The sequence below is a fragment of the Camellia sinensis genome, chromosome 1 (genome assembly GCF_055761805.1).
Source record: "Camellia sinensis isolate YWXY chromosome 1, ASM5576180v1, whole genome shotgun sequence".
NCBI lineage: Eukaryota > Viridiplantae > Streptophyta > Magnoliopsida > Ericales > Theaceae > Camellia > Camellia sinensis.
In genome coordinates, this window is record NC_138961.1 from 160,409,351 (window position 1) to 160,427,970 (window position 18,620).

General features: G+C 34.2%; 1 pseudogene; it reads left to right on the forward strand.

The window, feature by feature from the left end:
* The first annotated feature begins 1,193 nt into the window (after nucleotides 1-1,193).
* LOC114293338 (uncharacterized) overlaps nucleotides 1,194-18,620 on the forward strand; it is a 79,175-nt pseudogene continuing 61,748 nt past the window's right edge.

The window sequence follows — 18,620 nt, forward strand, 5'->3', positions numbered from 1 at the left end:
TTGAATAACCATCAACCGTTTGAAACAACTCTTATATGAAAGAAAGTGGTAAGTCAATTCTTAAAATGAGGTTATTACCATGGAAATTAAACAAAGAAATGCTAAGAACAACATGGTGCAAGTTATATACAAAGACCAATGCTACACCAAATGAACTAATCAAAGCTTGAACCAATTAAATAGAGTAAGACAGCCCTAAAACAGTCTAAAATAAGCCCAAAACAATGGCTGAAAATGTAAGATAAGAGCTCAAAAAGCTAATCAAAAGTTAAAGGTAATGAAGCTATGCAAGCAAAAACAAGGAGAAATGGCCAACCCCTCCAATTTCAAGACTTCAAATCATGTTTTTGGCCTTAGTTTAACTCTGAAAATCAGTTCAAAAACCAAAGAAAAAAAGTGTAAAAGAATCAAGGGTTGAGCTACAAAAATAGGTGCAAGTAAGGGTGTTAACCTTACCACCTTTGGTTGCTTGTCCAAACCCAAGTTCCAACTCTTAGAATAGGCATAAAACAGTCCAAGAACACAAGAAATAAGTAGAAATGAAGAAAGTAAAAGTGAGAACAAAAGTTACAAGCTTATACCTCTCAAAATAGAGTAAGCTTTGGTTGATGATCAAACTCACTCTTGACACACTCTCAAGCTTGAATTGTGCTTCTCAAGGGTCAAACAAGGCTCTAAGATGATGAATCAAGGTTGTGTATGGTGTATATAGATGACACGAGGTTGGTATGTCAGCTCAAAGGTAACTTGCAATGGAAGAAGGAGGAAAGAGAAGCTCTCTCTATATGTATAGGCTTTTTTTTTAATTGTTCAACCCCCAAAACAGAGGTATATGGTTGTATTTATAGAATTTTAGCACAAAAGGTGATAAATATCTTAAAAAATGGACAGCTGGCGGCCTCCTGCCCAAAACAATGTTCCTCACTACTGAAGCCCGGCCGGCCCTTAATAGCTACGATCAGTCCTCAATGAGGCACGATTGGGCCTCAATTAAGTTCTCCTGTTTTTTGTTTCAGCCTTAACACAAGGTGTAAAAAGAGATTTCTTGGGTATGATCAATGGGAATATGGAAAGTTTGGGGTTGTTTCGAAGCTTGAACAAGACTCCTGCGTTGAAACCTTGAAGCACGCACAATACCACTTTCATCATTTAGTGTCTCGAGTAAAGCGTTGGAGCCTTACGGGCCGTTAAAAATGGGGTGTCCACAACTACTAAAACCATTTTACTGGTACTAACCAGAAGGATTATCACTTAACCGCGCGGGTTTATCGACTTTCACTAAGGACACACAAGCCAACAATATAAACCATAACCACACCCTCTAATCAGATTCACCAAGTATACACTCATTTTTCTCAAAACAATATATTTTTAATGTTTAAGTATGAAACAATGCTCAATGCAAAATGTATGAGTAATTAGTTTGAATTAACCTAATCCTCATGCAATTTATACAATAATCAAGACTATCCTTCATCGATAGCCCAAAACAAGTATATCTATTCAACAGATAATTTCCCAATAACAGATAAAATCTCATAAATTTTAAAATATGAGTGATAATAATTATCCATCTCCACTCTCATTATCAACAGATACGTTCTCTATATCTTTTCAAAACCCAACATCCTTCTCTTTTCTTTCATAAATTAAACATCTATGATTTCTCAAATAAAACCTCCTTTATTTTCAAAATCACATTAAGTAAAAAAATTTCCAACACAACCCAACCACACACACACTTCCACTATCATTCTCAAGAATTTATTTGAAAAACGCCTCTTTTACCTTTCACAATCAAACCCTAGATTCAACCCAAAATCCCAAATCCCAAAACCTTTTCAAAGAACAAATAACTAAGCCAAGAATCATGCAAAAGGTTGAAAAAAATCCCTACCTCAAGAATAGAAAAGGAAGAAAACAAGAGCTGAAGTTTGATAGAGCTAGAAACAAGATCCTCTCCAACTAAAACAAAACTTTCAATGAGCTCTACCTTTTTCTCTAAAGGACTATGGTGAAGAAATCAATGAGTGAGGATGTATTTGAGGTTTTAAGACAAGAACTAGAGAGAGAAAGTGAAAAAATTAGGGTTAGGGGTGTTTTAGAGAGAGAGAAAAATGAAAACGTGATTCAAAACTCCTTTCTTTAAGCTGATATACGCGCAGACCGCTAGACCGACCAAAACATCGCACGAGCATCAAGCACAATAAGTAAGATCGCTTGAGTGACCAAAACACCGCTTGAGTGCACAACGATCCTTTCCCAGAAGTTTTGCAGACAACAGAGATTGCACAAGCGCAAGAGAGACCGTTCGGGCAAATATACCTTACTCCTAGAAGTTTTACAGACTTGCAAAAATATTAGGAGATCTCAAAAACAGCTCAAGCGACCAAAATACCGCTCGAGCGAACAAGAAGAAATCTAGATAGTTACTCTTTTGAAAAATAAACTTCCAACCTATTTCAAACATAACCAACAACTCAACTCAACTATCAATAAGATGATAAAGGGCACAGACAACAGTTAAAGACACGGAATCCCAAATCTAAGAGCATGAAATGGGTTAGATCTAAACTGGAACCATTATAATTGTTTATTTATTTATTTATTTATTTGCATTTTTTTAAACAAACCCAGACAGTGACCTTTTCGCGATAAAGATGCACCATGGTAGGGCATTTTGTACTTTAACCAAACAGGGCATACAACGGGGTAAAGTAAACTACTTTAACTACTGTAGTGCTGAAAAAATAAGCATGATTGAGATAGGAAAAATGATTTTTCAGAAACTAGATTATGTAGGGTTTATAAGTTACCAATGTTTAATAACTGGCATGGATTTAAATCATGGATTAAGGCCATTGTAGAATGACGAAGATGTAGTAAACATATTGAAGTATGTGAATAAGTTTAATAGGGTTATTGACGTGTGTTGAATGAAGCCTTAAAAAGCAATATGCCAGCTTGTGGGATTACTGTGAAGAGATTAGAAGAACTAATCTTGGGACCACCATTGTGTTAAAGGCTGCAAATGATGAGGATGTGGATGATGATCTAGATGTAGATAATGTAAGGAAGGAAGGGTTTCAAAGGATTTATGTTTGTCTTGGGGCTATAAAGCAAGGGTATTTGGCAAGAATAGGCCATACATTGGCGTAGACGGATGCCATCTTAGAGGTCCATATAAGGGGAAATTGCCAATAGCTATTGGAGTTGATGGAAACAATAATAGCTATGCTCTAGCATATGTTGTGGTTAAGGGAGAGACAAAAGTCTTGGAAATGGTTTTTTGAGCTGCTGCAAGAAGATATTGGAATTGTCCACCAACAAGGCTTCACATTTATGTCTGACAAACAAAAAGTAATAGTTTTTTTTATTGACTTCTCATTTTAACTGATTTGTTAAATCTTTTATATAAATATTATTATTTGTAAATGTTAAATATTTCAACTAATTTACTAAATTTTGCAAGGCTTAATACCAGCTCTTAATGGTCATACCCAATAGTGACCACAAATTCTATGTTAGACATTTGCAACAGAATTTCCAAGACAATTTTAAGGGGGTGTTATTGAAGGACCTGCTATGGGGTGCAGCCAAGGCCTCTTATGTTTAAGACTTTAATCACCAGTTGCAACAAATAAAGGATACTAATGAGGAAGTATTCAACTGGTTGATTAAGAAGCCACCTAGCTTTTGGCTAAGGTTTCACTTCATACCTCTGTCTAAGTGTGATGTAGTACACAACAATATGTGTGAGAGCTTTAATAGATTGCTTGTTGTAGCAAGGGGAAAGACTATAATCCCCGTGTTGGAAGGTATAAGGTGCCTTATAATGAAGATGATACAAATGAGAAGAGAAGTAATGAGGAAACATGTAGGTGTGCTGTGTCCAAACATTCAAAACAAGCTTGATAAGAAGAAAGAGGAATCAACCAACCGCATTACTATGTGGACATGTGCATATGCATATTAGATCAACTATTTCAATGGTCAGTAGTTTGTGGTTGATCTTGAAGCTCACACTTGTTCATGTAGAAAATGGGATTTAACTAGTATACATTGCCCACATGCCAAATCAACAATATATTACAAACATGAAGAACAAGAAAATTATGTGGCACATTGGTATAGGAATAATACTTACATGGCTAGCTATGAGCCAATTGTTTATCCTATTAATGGTTTCGAGATGTGGCCAAGTACAGAAATGGTTGGACTTTTGTCTCCAAAAGTGAAGGGACAACTAGGTAGGCCAAAAAAGTTAAGGAAAAGACAAAGACATAAACCAAAGGATCCCACCAAGTTAAAGAGACAGCACACAACTACATCTTGTAGCATTTGTGGGAAGCTTGGTCACAACAAGAGAAGTTGCAAAAGCCAACCAGTGGGAGAAGGAAACAAGAGACCAAAAAACCCTGTAAGGTTTGATTAGCTATATTCAATTATGTAATTTCTTTTTAATCTAAATTCTAGTAGAATGAGGAGTTCAACCCCTATTGGAAGTCAACATAGTGTGAATCAATCAAATAAGGATAGCAGGCCAACACTAATGGCGATTACTAATCAAAGTTGCAACCAACCTATGAATAACACCAGGCAAAGGCTACCTACAACCAATCAATGTTGTAGTCAACTAGTGGCAAGTAGCACAAGAGGTAGTAAACCAAGGCCACAACCAATGATGTAGCAACCAAGGCCACAACTAATGATGCAGTAACCAAGGCCACCACTAATGAGGGAGCAGCCAAGGCCAGCTATCAACATTGGTGCATCAAACACAAGATAAGCAGGCAAAGTGTCAACATAAGGTCACCACCAGATGCACTCATGAGGCCACAACCAATGGAAGTTGCACCATCCTCATCTGCAAGCCTACCCACTTTCATGTCCAAGGGGAAAAAGTTTGTGACATTATCTTCACTCTATGAAGTTGTAACAACAAAAAGAGGACAACAAGGTGATGGAAATCAGTAGTCATGCCATGGCAGGATGACTTTTTGGGCACTTGTTTTTTGTTTCACTTTTGGGCACTGTTAGACTTTTGTAAGTGTATGAAAACATTGAAATCTTTGTTTTGGGATGTGAATGTTGCTAACACACTTTGTTTTGATGTTATCTTCACACATGTTCATGTTGTTAATTGTTTTAGGAATTTATATTGATGATGTTAATCATTTGTAAAGTACATAATGTCTAAATTCAGATCAGTAAAGATATTTTTGGTGCTTGTTAATGGTGTTGTTTTTTGAATGGATGTTTTTATGAATGGATGGTGCTTGGAATAGAATGGTGCTTTTTGTGAATGGATTGTGCTTGAAATGGCATGGATGTCAATGGATGGTCTTTGTTTTGTGAATGGATTGTGCTTGACACGGAATGGATGTTTTTGTGAATAGAATGGATTGCAATGGTTTTTATGAATGGAATGGAATGGATACCAATGTTTTACATGCTTTTGGGGCTTCTTAATGCCTTGATAAATTAACCAAGGTGTTGTTGCTTGTTTTGTCTTGGTGGATGGGTACAACCATCTCCAAATCAAACCATTGTTAATAACATTACAAACCATCTCCGAATCAAACCATTGCTAATAATATTACAAACCATCTTATCAAAAAGGTTCAAACTTACAAACCATGTTATCAATACATATGTCAGATAAACATCACAAACCATATGAAAACATTTTTCAGTACCAATCATACATACATTCTAGGCTTCTATTATCACTGCCACCACACATTTGTCCCAATTTCCCTATTACAGTTCCCCCAAAACCATTGTCATGCATTCATCCATCTTCACTTTTACAATCAACTGCCATTTTTAGCATTTCTATTGCCACTATCAGCAACTACAGTCTAACAAGAAGAAAGAAACCATGACAAAGCAAGACATGTAATCACCCACCTCTCTCTTGCCTTGCACACTCGTACTTCATCTTCTAGCACTTTGTTTCTTCGAAGTAACCGAAGTATGACATCGTGACAACGAGTACACATTGAGGGATCAACCTATAAAAAGAAACCACATGCACCAAACCTCTATAACCATACTTTCGGTTTTAATCATGAAATTTTGGAAAATAAAAAATACAAAAATAAAAAAAAACATATACAAAGAAGTAGAAATTACAGATTATGGGCAAAGGTTAGTACTGGAACAGACTTACCCCATAATCAGGACAACCCAGAAACCTCATCCCAGGGTTATTGTTGGTCCATGATGTATTCAATCGATTTCTCTTGCCACAATAGCAGTTCACAAAATCTATTTTTAGCTCATTTTTCTTTCCTTTCCCTTCTCTATTCCAATAACCTTTTTTTCTTTTTTTTTCTCCCTTCCTTTCCCTTTCCTTCTCTACGCCAATGGCTCGATTTTTCTTTCTTCTTCTTCACCGAACCAGTGAAGGAGATGCACATAATATGTATGTATCTATTGACCTAGGGCTCGTGTAATGACAGGAAGGGGTAAATTGACCACTTTGCCCTTGAATCTTGTGTGTGCGCACTGCATGCGAGCGATTTTGGATGGAAAAGGCGACTTCTATTATGAATTGACCATTTGTAGGACAACTCCATAACTTCAGGGGTTAAAGAGTCTAATTTGAAAACACAGGGACTAAAGTGAAACACACGTCAAAATACATGAACCATTTGTATAATTTACCCATCATATATGTAGGCATACATATGCATGGATATAATAACCATCTAGTTTATTAGTATATAAATATAGGCATACATGAGGTAGGACATTAATTTTGGTAATTCAAGTTTATTCTCCTGGAAGGCAAATTGTATTTTCTCATCCTTACACAACCATATGCAACTCATTGAGGTTGATTCCTTCATTTGTACTTTCAAATCAAACAAATTTGACTTCTCCAATCATGTATTAAGGCCTAAAAGTAGATAATCATAAGAGGCTAAAAACACTCATTCATATGATTTCAATAATGAGTTTTTTTTTTTATAAAAAAATAAAAAAAAAAACCTCATTTAAGTTATTTATACCTCGTAAATTGTAAGCAAATACTGCATTAAATATTTTGACACAGATTTTCAAAATATAAAAAGTTATAAGCAGTCTGATAATTTACACCAATATTTTTGTAGGTAAGAAATCAAAACCCTCCATCCACTTAACTTCACATATCAAACCCAATCAAACAAAAAAATATAAAAATATATTGGGTTCACCTTGGGTGGGCACTTTGTTCTTGTTTTGGATAGCCATGGAAGACATGGGAGAGGGAAGTTGTGATGATTTTGTGAAATGTTATAAAGGGGGCTTACCGTTTTCCATACAAGCCACATAGTTTTATTGGGGTAAATCAATCAAAAAAATTATAAAAATGTAACATGGCTTTTGCTTTAAAATTTTAAAATTGAGGGATTTTTGAAAGGTTTTTTTACATAGATTGAATCTAATATTAACCTATATTAAGTAAGGTATAATTAATTTTTCCCATTATAATTTCCCTCATGCATTATTTTAAAAAAACAAATTACCTCTTTAGCGCTACAAATTCGACAAAGAAATTTCCGTTCTCAAACAAATATGTACAACCAATTAGAATAATGACTTGTTGAGTTAAAATGAGTTGTAAGGTTACAAATAATTTATCAAATAGCCAATCAATATTTAAAATTTTGTGTATATAAAAATAAATAAATTTGAATTTGAAGATTGTATGGATTTTTTACTTCATATTATTGATAATGAGGTGAATCATTTGAGGGCAATTATGATGGTAGTCCTTATACTTTGCCCCATATATCATTTTGGTTGTTGCAGTTTCAATTGATTTCATTTTAATATTCAAATTTAAATTTTACATCAATTTTTAGTCTAATCAAAAGAGTTAGTTAGAGTTTTTAATAGAAATCACTCGTGTAAGTGGCATATGTGTTTTCCAAGGTAAAATAATCCATTCCTCCATAGTCTGGCCCTGTTTGGGAAAAGGGTTGGGCTAAAATAATTCATTGAAAAATAAAATAAGCTAAAATAGTCAATAAGATAAAATATCATATCCAACGTATAATCATTTCACTTTTCTCTCACATAACCATCAAATCAACTACGAAAAAAGACAACCAACTTCTCAAACACAACTTTTTTAAATAGACTAAAATAATCAAAAAAACTAAATAGCCAATTAAAATAACCAACCTCCCAAACATGGCCTCCATCTAACTTTGTGAATTGCTTTGAGTTAATTCATTCAAATCTCTCTCTCTCTCTCTCTCTCTCTCTCTCTCTCTCTCTCTCGATATATATATATAGAGAGAGAGAAGAGATGAGGAGGTAGCTGGCGCAAGATGGGGAAAAATGAGGGCTTTAGGCAATGGGACTAGAGAATGGGAAGGGCCTCCGGCGATGATGTTGGGGAAGGAAATGGAAGAGGAGAGGATTTGACTAACGATGTGTTTGGTTAGGGGATTGGGAAAGAAAAAGGAAAAATGTAAGTGAAATATGAATAACATATACCTATATTTCACCTAATTTCACACACCTTTTTCCCTTTTCTTTCCAAATCCCTTTTCAAATCCCCTAACTAAACATAGAGTACGGAGGCTAGGATATGAAGGGAAAGTGAATGAGGGATTTAGGTGAAGGGGCAAGAAAATGGAAACGCCAGGCTTCAGGCAACCAAGAGGGGGAGGGGAGCAAAGTGACGAATAGTAGTGGCAATAAAGGTGATCGCGAGAAAGGCAATAGTGCCGATTGAAAGAGGCATCGATAGCACACACTCCTTCTGTTAGTTTTTCCCCCACATATCTCCTTAGATCGTTTGTTGTGTCTCTTCTCTTTGTTTTCTTCAATTAAGATAGTGGTTTTGGTAAGATTGCTATAGAAGACGTTAAGATTGTTAGGTGATAGTGGTGAGGTGGGTTTGGGGCAACTGGAAGAAAGTTTGCATGGCAAAAATTTAGCGATTTTGGTTTAGACCCGACCCATTTGATGCTTTGGATCTGGGTTTCATTATCTTATACAATTGTTCATGTCTTGTTTCCCCTCATTTCTCTTTGAGTTTGGCTATTGGGATGTGTTGGTTGCATTTGGAACAGGTTAGAAGCTTGTTTTTCAAACAGTTGTTGCCTATAATTTTGTTCCTTTGCTCGAGCGTCACTTCTTGCGCTCGAGCAGTCTTTGTAAATTCTCAGTACTTTTGTAGGTCTACAAAACTACTAGGAAATGGTATTCTTTGCTCGACCGAAGCTTCTTGCGCTCGAGCGGTGTTGGCTCAAGTAGGCCTTATTGCATTAGAGCATTGGTCTTCTGTCTGTAAAACTTCTGGGAGTTTGTATTCTTCGCTCAAGCAAAGCTTCTTGCACTCGAGCAGTGCATCTTATTGTGTCTAGTCACTCAAGCGATCTGTGCGTATATCAGTTCGTGAAAAGCCACTTTTGAGTCACTTTTTCATATCTCTCTCTCTTTCTCTAAACTTTTCCAAAACCCTATATCCATACCCTCTTTCTCTGTAAAACTCTACTTCTCTCTACAAGTACACCTAGATCTATTGAGTTCCTCACCTGTGTCCATTTGCTAAAAAGGTAAAGCACGCCGTGGACTTCCTTTTGATCCAAACAAAGTTGGGTTTCGACATTTTTGAAGCATCTCTATTCTCTCTCTCTCTCTCGTCTTCTAAGCTTGAGGTAGGGATTCTTTGCACCTTCTATGAGTTTTAACTTAGTTATTTGCGATTTCTAAACAATATTGTGATTTTGGAGATTTTGAAACAAATCTAGGGTTTTGGGTTAAACATCAAAGGAGGGGTTTTCTTACAATGGATTCTTGCAAAATGGTTGTGGGATTGGAAATAAGATTGAGTGTGATAAAATAGTTGGTTTCGTTGTATAGAATTGATTTTAGAAGAAAATGGGGTTTTGCCCAAATTATGTTAAATGTTGATTTTATATAAATTATGGAATTGTTGTTGGGAATATGAAATTGGATTAATTTTGATGAGGATGGTGGAGTTGAATATTTATTATCACTCACATTTTGAAAATTTGGAAAGTTTATCTTTAATGAGAACTATGTATCTATTTAGAAATATCTGTTTTGGGCAATCGTTGGAGGATAGCTATGATTGTTGTAAAAATTGCATAAGAATTAGGGGAATGAAAACTATTTTCTCATTCATTTGCATTGAGCATTATCTTACACTTATACATTGAAAATGTTTATCATTTAAGAAAAAAAGGGTGAATCTGGGAAACATGTATTGTCTCGTTGAAACAAGTTAGCCTAAGTGTCCATGGTGAAAATCTTAAAAACTGCACGTATACATGGGTGTCGATCCTGTAGACGAAATATCCATAAAATGGCAATAGTAATGCTTGTATAACCCACATTTACATGGGCGTTGGTTCACAGTTTCTTGCGGACGAAATTTCTGTGAAAGGTTGCATTGGTTTTAAGATTTCCAGAGTGTGATTCACTGCCCTATTTTCTGTTGTGAAGGAAATGATTTATGAATTATGATATTAACTTGGTGTTGCATAGTTTTGGAAAGAGATATAAAATGTTTGGCATGAGCGTTGCATATGCATTCACCTTATAGCTTTGTTAAGATTTATATACTATGTTGAATTATTTCTACTGGGCTTTGGCTCACCCTATGTGGGAAAAACATTTCAAGTGCCGATGATATGCCTCTGCTAAGGCAATAGCTTGGGAGGACTTGGAGTAAGAGCTTCATTTTGTTGGTTCTTTTTGTGAATGTTTTATACAGGCCAAGGGCCTTTAATTGTATTGGACTTGAATTCCACTTTTATGTAACCAAGAACTGTCTTGGAAAGTTGTAAGCTTTTAGGGTATTTATTATCTGTTTTATTTTCATATCTTATTTCTTGTCGTAACATAGGCTATAGATTCAGGGTTAGACTTGTGAATGTATATCTGCATATGTTATTCTTTTGTACAAGTAAATAGAATTAATGGAAAATGACTATTTCATCATATGTTATTATGTAATTAATATTGTGAGTGGTTTATTGTAATTATTTTGGGGTGTTACAAAAAAAAAAAGGTTTGGTGGTAGTCCACAATGGTTTGGCAAAATGAGGGATTTTGCAATGGTTTGGGTGGTTTGAATGGTGGAAGGTGGTAGTGGTAGTGGTAGAGGTAGAAACAGGGTCGACCTTGAGTTTTTGTGGGTTTAAGGCGAATTATTAAAATGGACCTCTTAATCATTGACAAAGTTCTTTACTTTGGTAAGATGCCATCACTCACAAAATATTCAAATCATATATATATTATTAAAAGTAGTGTTTTTTTCATACTTATGTGACATATTATAAGAGTTTATTTTTTTCTAAGAGAGTCAAGTCAGCATGTAATTTTTTAATTACATATTGAGTTCTGCACAAATCCAAACCTAATTTAAATTATACTAACTTTACCTATTTTATATAGACGCTATTTGACAAATATTTATTGTCCATATATTTTTCATGGTAAATTGAGATAATATAGTGTTTCTGGTTTAAACCCGACCCATTTGATGTTCTGAATTCGAGTTTTATTGTCTTATATGGTTGTTCATGCTTTGTTTCTCCTTATTCCTTATTGAGTTTGGTTATTGGAGTGTCTCGGTTGCATTTGGAACAGGTTGGTAACTTGTTTTTCAAAACTGTTGTTGCCCATAATTTTGCTTCTTCGCTCGAGTGGTGATTCTTGCGCTCGATTGGTCTTTGTGAACTCCTAGTACTTTTGCAGGTCTGTGGAGACACTAAGAGATGGTATTCTTCGCTTGAGCGGACTTTCTTATACTTGAGAGGTGTTGGCTCGAGCTGTCGTTCTTGAGCTCAAGCAATGGTCCTCTGTTTGTAAAACTTCTAGGAGTTTGTATTCTTCGCTCGAGCGGTAAATTTCTTCGCTTGAGCAGTAAAATTCTTCGCTTAAGTAGTAAAATTCTTCACTCGAGCAGTCTCACTTATTGTGTATGGTCGCTCGTGCAACACTTCTTGCGCTCGAGCGGTATGCACGTATATCATATCGTAAAGTCACATTTTTTAGTCACTTTTTCATCTCTAAACATTTCAAAACCCTATTTTCTCTCACACTCTCTCTAAAAATCACACGCTCTATAAATACACCTAGATCCATTGATTTCTTCACTCGTATCCCTTTGATAAAAAGGTAGAGCTCATGTAGAGCTTCATTCTAATATGAACAAAGTTGGGTTTCGATGTTTTTGAAATTTCTCCATTCTCTCTTTCGTTTTCTAAGCTTGAGGTAGCGATTCTTCGTACTTTCTTATGATTTTTAACTTAGTTATTTTCTATTTCTAAAACAATATTGTGATATGGAGATTTTTGGACAAATCTAGGGTTTTAGGTTAAAACTCAAAAGAGGGGTATTCAAATGGATTCTTGAAAATTGTTATGGGATTGGAAATAAGGTTGAGTTGTGATCAAATTGTTGGTATTGATACTTGGAATTGATTTTGGAAAAAAAATGAGGTTTTTCCCTAAATATATCAAATGTTGATTTTGTATAAATAATTGGCATTGATGTTAGAAATGTGAAATTGGATAGATATTGATGAGGATAATGGAGTTGGGTATGTATTATCACTCACATCTTAGAATTTGGAAAATTTATCTTTATGGAAATTAATTATCTGTTTAGAGATATCTATTTTGGGCTATCAGTGGAGGATAACTATGATTGTTGTAGAAATTGCATGAGAATTAGGTAAATCGAAACTATTTTCTCATCCATTTGCATTGAGCATTGTCACATATTTACATATCTGAAATATATGTTGTTTTGAGAAAAATGGGGTGAATAACTTGGTGAATCTGGATAGGGGGCGTGGTTACGAAAATTAAGTTGACCTGTGTGTCCTTGGTGAAAGACAAAAATCCGCGCGAATAGGTGTTAAGCATTCCGGTTAATACCGGTAAAAATGACAAGTGGTAATACTTGTATAGTTGTAGCTCGACTTTTTCGCGCTCCCTTTTGGAAGTTTGAATAAGCCCTATAGTATCGAACTCCCATGATTCTGAATCTAATCTCACATGTGCAATGTGAAATAGATAGACATCAAAGAGTCCCAATCCGGCAAATCTTATGGAAAATCGATTTTGAATCAAATTGCCAAAAAATGGACTGCTTTGCCAGATATAGAGTCCCTACCTAAATATTTTTGGAGAAATTTAGGAAACCCATGACTTGTGCCAAAGGCCATGTGTTCATCATCACCAAGATTGTCTCGGCTCAGGAACTCAGGAACAAGAGGGCAAGGTCATGAATTGAGCGCCCCCGCTCGCCCGATCAAAGATTAGTCTTTACTAATCATGATACGAATCTTATCTACAATTATATGCTCTTGTTCCGGTTTTATTAGGCTAGCATTACTATGTGATACGCACACACACAAGTATAGACTAATTGGCAAGAATTAGAACATTTTGATTCATGTTTATTTTGAAAATTGTTTCGAATATGCACCATTTGAAAAAGTGATTGCATATACACATTGCTCAAATTATTCCAATTCAAGCAACTAGCCTTCATCCGCAGGCATTCAAACAGTTTATCAATTAAGCACTTGGCCTCATGGCAAGCATGCTAGACATGGCAACATCAACCTTCAATGCAATATGCTAAAGCGAGTAAGGCTCACCTAGTACTCCAAGCAAAAAGAGAAATAAGTTAGAAAAATGCATGATTCCTAGGTGATATGACTAATGCAACACATGCGATATGCAATTTACTAGGCTCGGCTACTAATATAGCATATGAAATAATTTGATAACATGCGGTCTAAGCACATATTCAAAGAAGTATTTAAACTGTAAGTTAGAATGATGAACTGAGCCCCGGTGCATTCAATACAAATGGATGCAAACATGGAATATGCTAAACAAAAAATGATGTCCTTAAACTAACCATCATAAGTTGGTAAATAAAAGAGAGAAAGACGTGGGGTTGGAAGACATATACGTTATTACAACATTTCGCTCTCACGAAAGAGAGTCCGAATGAACTAACTAGCTAACTAATTAAAGCTAAGCTAATTATTACAAAACAAATCAAATTAGCTAAACTACTTAACTAATTATTACAAACCGAATGAACTAATTAATTAACTAATCTAGCTAATTAAAATAATTACAACATAAGACAAATTAGCTATTCTAACTAATTAATTATAAAACTACTATGCTAAGCACAACACTAATATACTAATAGCACGGATCCCGAGGATTGATAGAAGGGTTCATGCATGGATGCGATTTCCTCTCGAAAAAGCCACTGTTTCTGCTGCTGGATGCCTCTGTTGCATAGTAGGACATTTGCACTAATTTCCTCCTCCAAACTAACTCTGTTTTGCCTTAGAAGAACATTGCTTGATTTTGCACTGGTGGCCGGCAGAGAGCTTGCCGGCCACTGTTGGCAGAACTTCCCTTCTGCAACAGAGAGCAAATTGAGCAGAGACAGTGTATTCTCAATGGTTTGTTTGCACAATTTACCCCTCCTTATCATTTGAACAGCTCAAAGGAGTAGTAAACTTGGTTCACAAACCATCAATCTATGCAATTTCATTGCATGATGGCCTATGAACCAAAGTGTGCAAGTTTAATGAATGCAACAAAATAAGACTCTCAAAACCACCTCCTTATCATGCAAGATCAAGGGAAATAGTTGACAATGAATCTTGAACCGTTTTCATCACTGATGAGTATGAAACGAGCCAAGACTCAAGGGTTTAATTAACGTCCGATTGAACCCGAACAAGTTATTATTTTTCTCACTTTTAATTCTAAGTTTTAATTACTCTATTTTAGATTACTATCCATTCCTTAACCAATTGAGTCCAAAAGGTGAATTTAAGTCCTCTAATGGAAAGAGGGCTCAAACCAAGAGTTCCTTTAGGCATGAAAAAGACATCATATCGTTGGTAATGAGCCCCCAAAGGAATTAAACCATTAAGCATGACATCTCAATCTCATGCTTAAACAAACAAGTAGTTTGAAACCATTTTCAAAGCAAAACAAAAGCCAAGAAATGAAGGAGGTTGCAGAGGTGATTAAAAGTGATTACAAATATGAAAATTCATAAATAAACACAATCAACTCAAATAAGATGGTGTCTAATGCTTAAAACACCAAACTCATGAGGATAATTATACTATAAGCATGTAAAACAAAGCTCAAATGCAACAAACACTTAGAAACAATCCTAAAACAGTCTAAAAATAATCTTAAAACATGCTGGAATTAAGACAAAAATAGATAGATTAATAAGCTAAAACATGGATCATGCTAGACTAGTAAGCAAAACACAAGGAGGGAAAGCTAACCCCTCTAATTTTGGATTTCAAAACATGATTTTAGCTACTGAAATAACTTTGAAGATCAGTGTTTAAAAGGTCAAAAAGAGATAGTGCAAAGGTGGGAAACACAAGGGTAAAGGCCTTGAAAGCAAGGTATAAAGAAGGATGAACCATCCCTCAACCTTTATTGGCCTTAAAACCAAAGTTTTAGCCCAAACATACAAAGTTTTTACAGCTCAAAAACAGTTGGAAAATAGCAAGAAAAAAAGTGAATACAACAACTAAAGAGGCAAAGCTTTATACCTCTTGAAGAGAAGAACCAATTCCAAGCAATACCTCTTGGAGTCAAACAATGCTCGAAGGTACCTCAACTCAAAGATTAAGAGGTTTGGTTAAGAGTGTATAGGCAAAGACTAAGAAATTTGCACGAGAGAAAGAGAGAGAGAATTGTATAGAGAGACGAAAAATTTTGCTCCAAAATTTTTCTAACCTCCAAACATAAGAGGGAGGCCCTCTATATATACAAAATATGAATCTCCCTCATAAACATCCAGCCATACACGTGGGAGCAGATGCAAGCATCTATGCAAACAGCTGGCACAGTTGTCACAAAATATCTGCAAAAGACATTATTAGCTGGCAGGCCATCACTGGTGGCCGACAGGCCACATCAGTGGCCGGCAACCAAAAGTGATGGCCGGCAGCGCATAAAGGTGGCCGGCAGGCCACCAAAGGTTGCATGCTTGGATAATACTAGGTTTGGTTCAGAAACAAGACAGCAGGGTGCAAGTTTTGAAAGGCTCAAAGTTGTAGCATTCCGTTGAGAGTTTCGAGTACTTAACAGGCATATACACTCATCATCGGGTGTGCAAGCGATAACGTTCAAGTCGTAAGAGCTGTCAAAAATGGGGTGTCTACAATAGTCTACTCGCAGACACATACCTAGAGATTCCTAAAGTGTGATTCACTGCCCTATTTTTTATTATAATGAAAATGATTTTATGAATTGTGGTATCGACCTGGCATTGCATGGTTTGGAAAGAGATATAAAATGTTTTGGCACGAACATTGCATATGCATTCACCTTATATCTTTGTTAAGATTTATATATCGTGCTGGATTATTTCTACTGGACTTTGGCTCACCTTATATGGAAAACCATTTTCAGGTGCTGATGATATGCCTTCACCGAGGTCATAGCTTGGGAGGAACTTAGAACTGAATGCTTCTTTTTGATTATCTGATGTATTTGTTTTGTACAAGCCAAGGGCTTTTAAATCCATCTTTGTTGTAATTAAGTATTACTGTGGGAAGTCGTAAGCCTTTAAGGCATTTATTATATATTTAATTTTTATTTCATATTTCCTGTTATGATACATGCTATAAATTCAAAGTTAAGACTTATGAATGTATAATTGCATGTGTTATCTTTTGTATATCTGAATCATATGAAATGGAAGGACATTATAATCAGAACGCTTGTCATTTATTTATTATTGAGAAAAGAGTTTATTATCATTTATTTTGAGGTGTTATAGATAATCCACAAACCTAATACCAATTTTGCGTTTCACGTTTTTCTTCTTAATTCTTTCAAGGGGTAATACGATTTTTTTTAATGCTAAATTGCCTTCTTTTTTTTTTCCTATGCATTATTCTATAGCCATGAGCAATGCATTAATCACTTTACATACTGAGATGTATCTATCGTTTAGATGTTTTTATTATTTTTATTTTTTGGATTTAGATGTTGTTATATGATTCTTTCTTGGTTAGTCATTATTGATTTTTTTTTATTATATATAATTGATATTTTAATATAATTAAGAGCGTTTATTTTACAATCTTATTATTTAATATATATATATCATATAAAATCATTATATAATAATCTAACTATAACATATTTATATTTAATTTTTTTAATAAATTTTATATAATTTCTATTTCTACATATTTTTATTTTCCAAATGAATATAAAAGAAAATTAAATAGTTAGAATTACTTTTAATTTTGTGTTTCTAACTCTTCTTCTAATTTAACTATTATTTTTAATATCAAAATGAGCATTTATTTTATTATTTTATAATTTAATATATATCAAACAAAATTATTATATGATAATTATATTTTTATACTACAATAGAACTAAAATTATCAAAAGACACAAATAATTTAACGAAAATTACTATATATAAATATTCAAGTAACAATTTTATAGAACAATAGCTTCAATATTATCAAAATAAATAATTAAAATCATTCTTTAATTTTAATTTTAATTCTTTTGTAACACACATTGTGCCATCAAATATATATATATATATATATATATTTTAAATAACACGTGCATTACATAAGTCAACTGCTAATTGTTTATTAATATGATTTTCATTATCAACTGAACTTGAACTCTTTATTTGTTTTTGCGACTAAAAAACTTATGAAGAGCCCTCGCTTATTAAGATTATTATTATTTTATTTTTTTTGACTTTTTGCTTCTTTTTTAATTTTTTACACTTAAAAATATACTTTTTAGGAGTTATGATTGCAGTAAAATCATTTCAAATTGAAGATAAATTTGATCCAAATAGATTATCTGAAAGGCTACAGAAATTTAATTCACAATCCAAAGAACATCTATACAAATTCCGGAACAAATGAAGAGAATATCTTATTCAAGAAAACAAATGCATGAAAAAGTTTCCATTAAATAAAAATTAACAAAATTATCGCCAAAAAATTAGATTAAAAATTAGGGCCCTAAAATTAGATTTGAGGTACAAACCAAAATTAAATGAAGTCCTCGAACAAAAAAAAGAACAATGAAAAAAAAAAAAAAAGAAGAAGAAGAAGAAGTAAAAACGAGATACTATATTAATAAGCAAAGTCCTCAAATAAAAAATAAATAAATAAAGCAATGAATTTTAAAAAGTAATTAGGTCACAAAAATAAATTTAGAGAGAGAGAAAGGCAGGACTCACAGTCACTGCTACAATGGGTCAAATTTATAATGGGCTGTTGTATTCTGTTTAATGTAACATGTAATGAGTTAAGCTTGTAATGGGCCATTTGTGTTCGGTTGTGAAATTAATGAATATTGGGCTAGGCTTCAACATTGGCTATTAGTACAAAGACTAAAAACTATTATGTCATTTTATTTTTTTTAATTCAAAAATTATCTTCGTACGTCAAATTTAAATTTTAAAATTTTAATTTTTATTATATTTTAATATAAATTTATTAAGGGGAACTTACCATTAAGTCCAATATACAAAGTTCAAAACCCGTTTAATCTCAAAACAAAATACTTGTACCA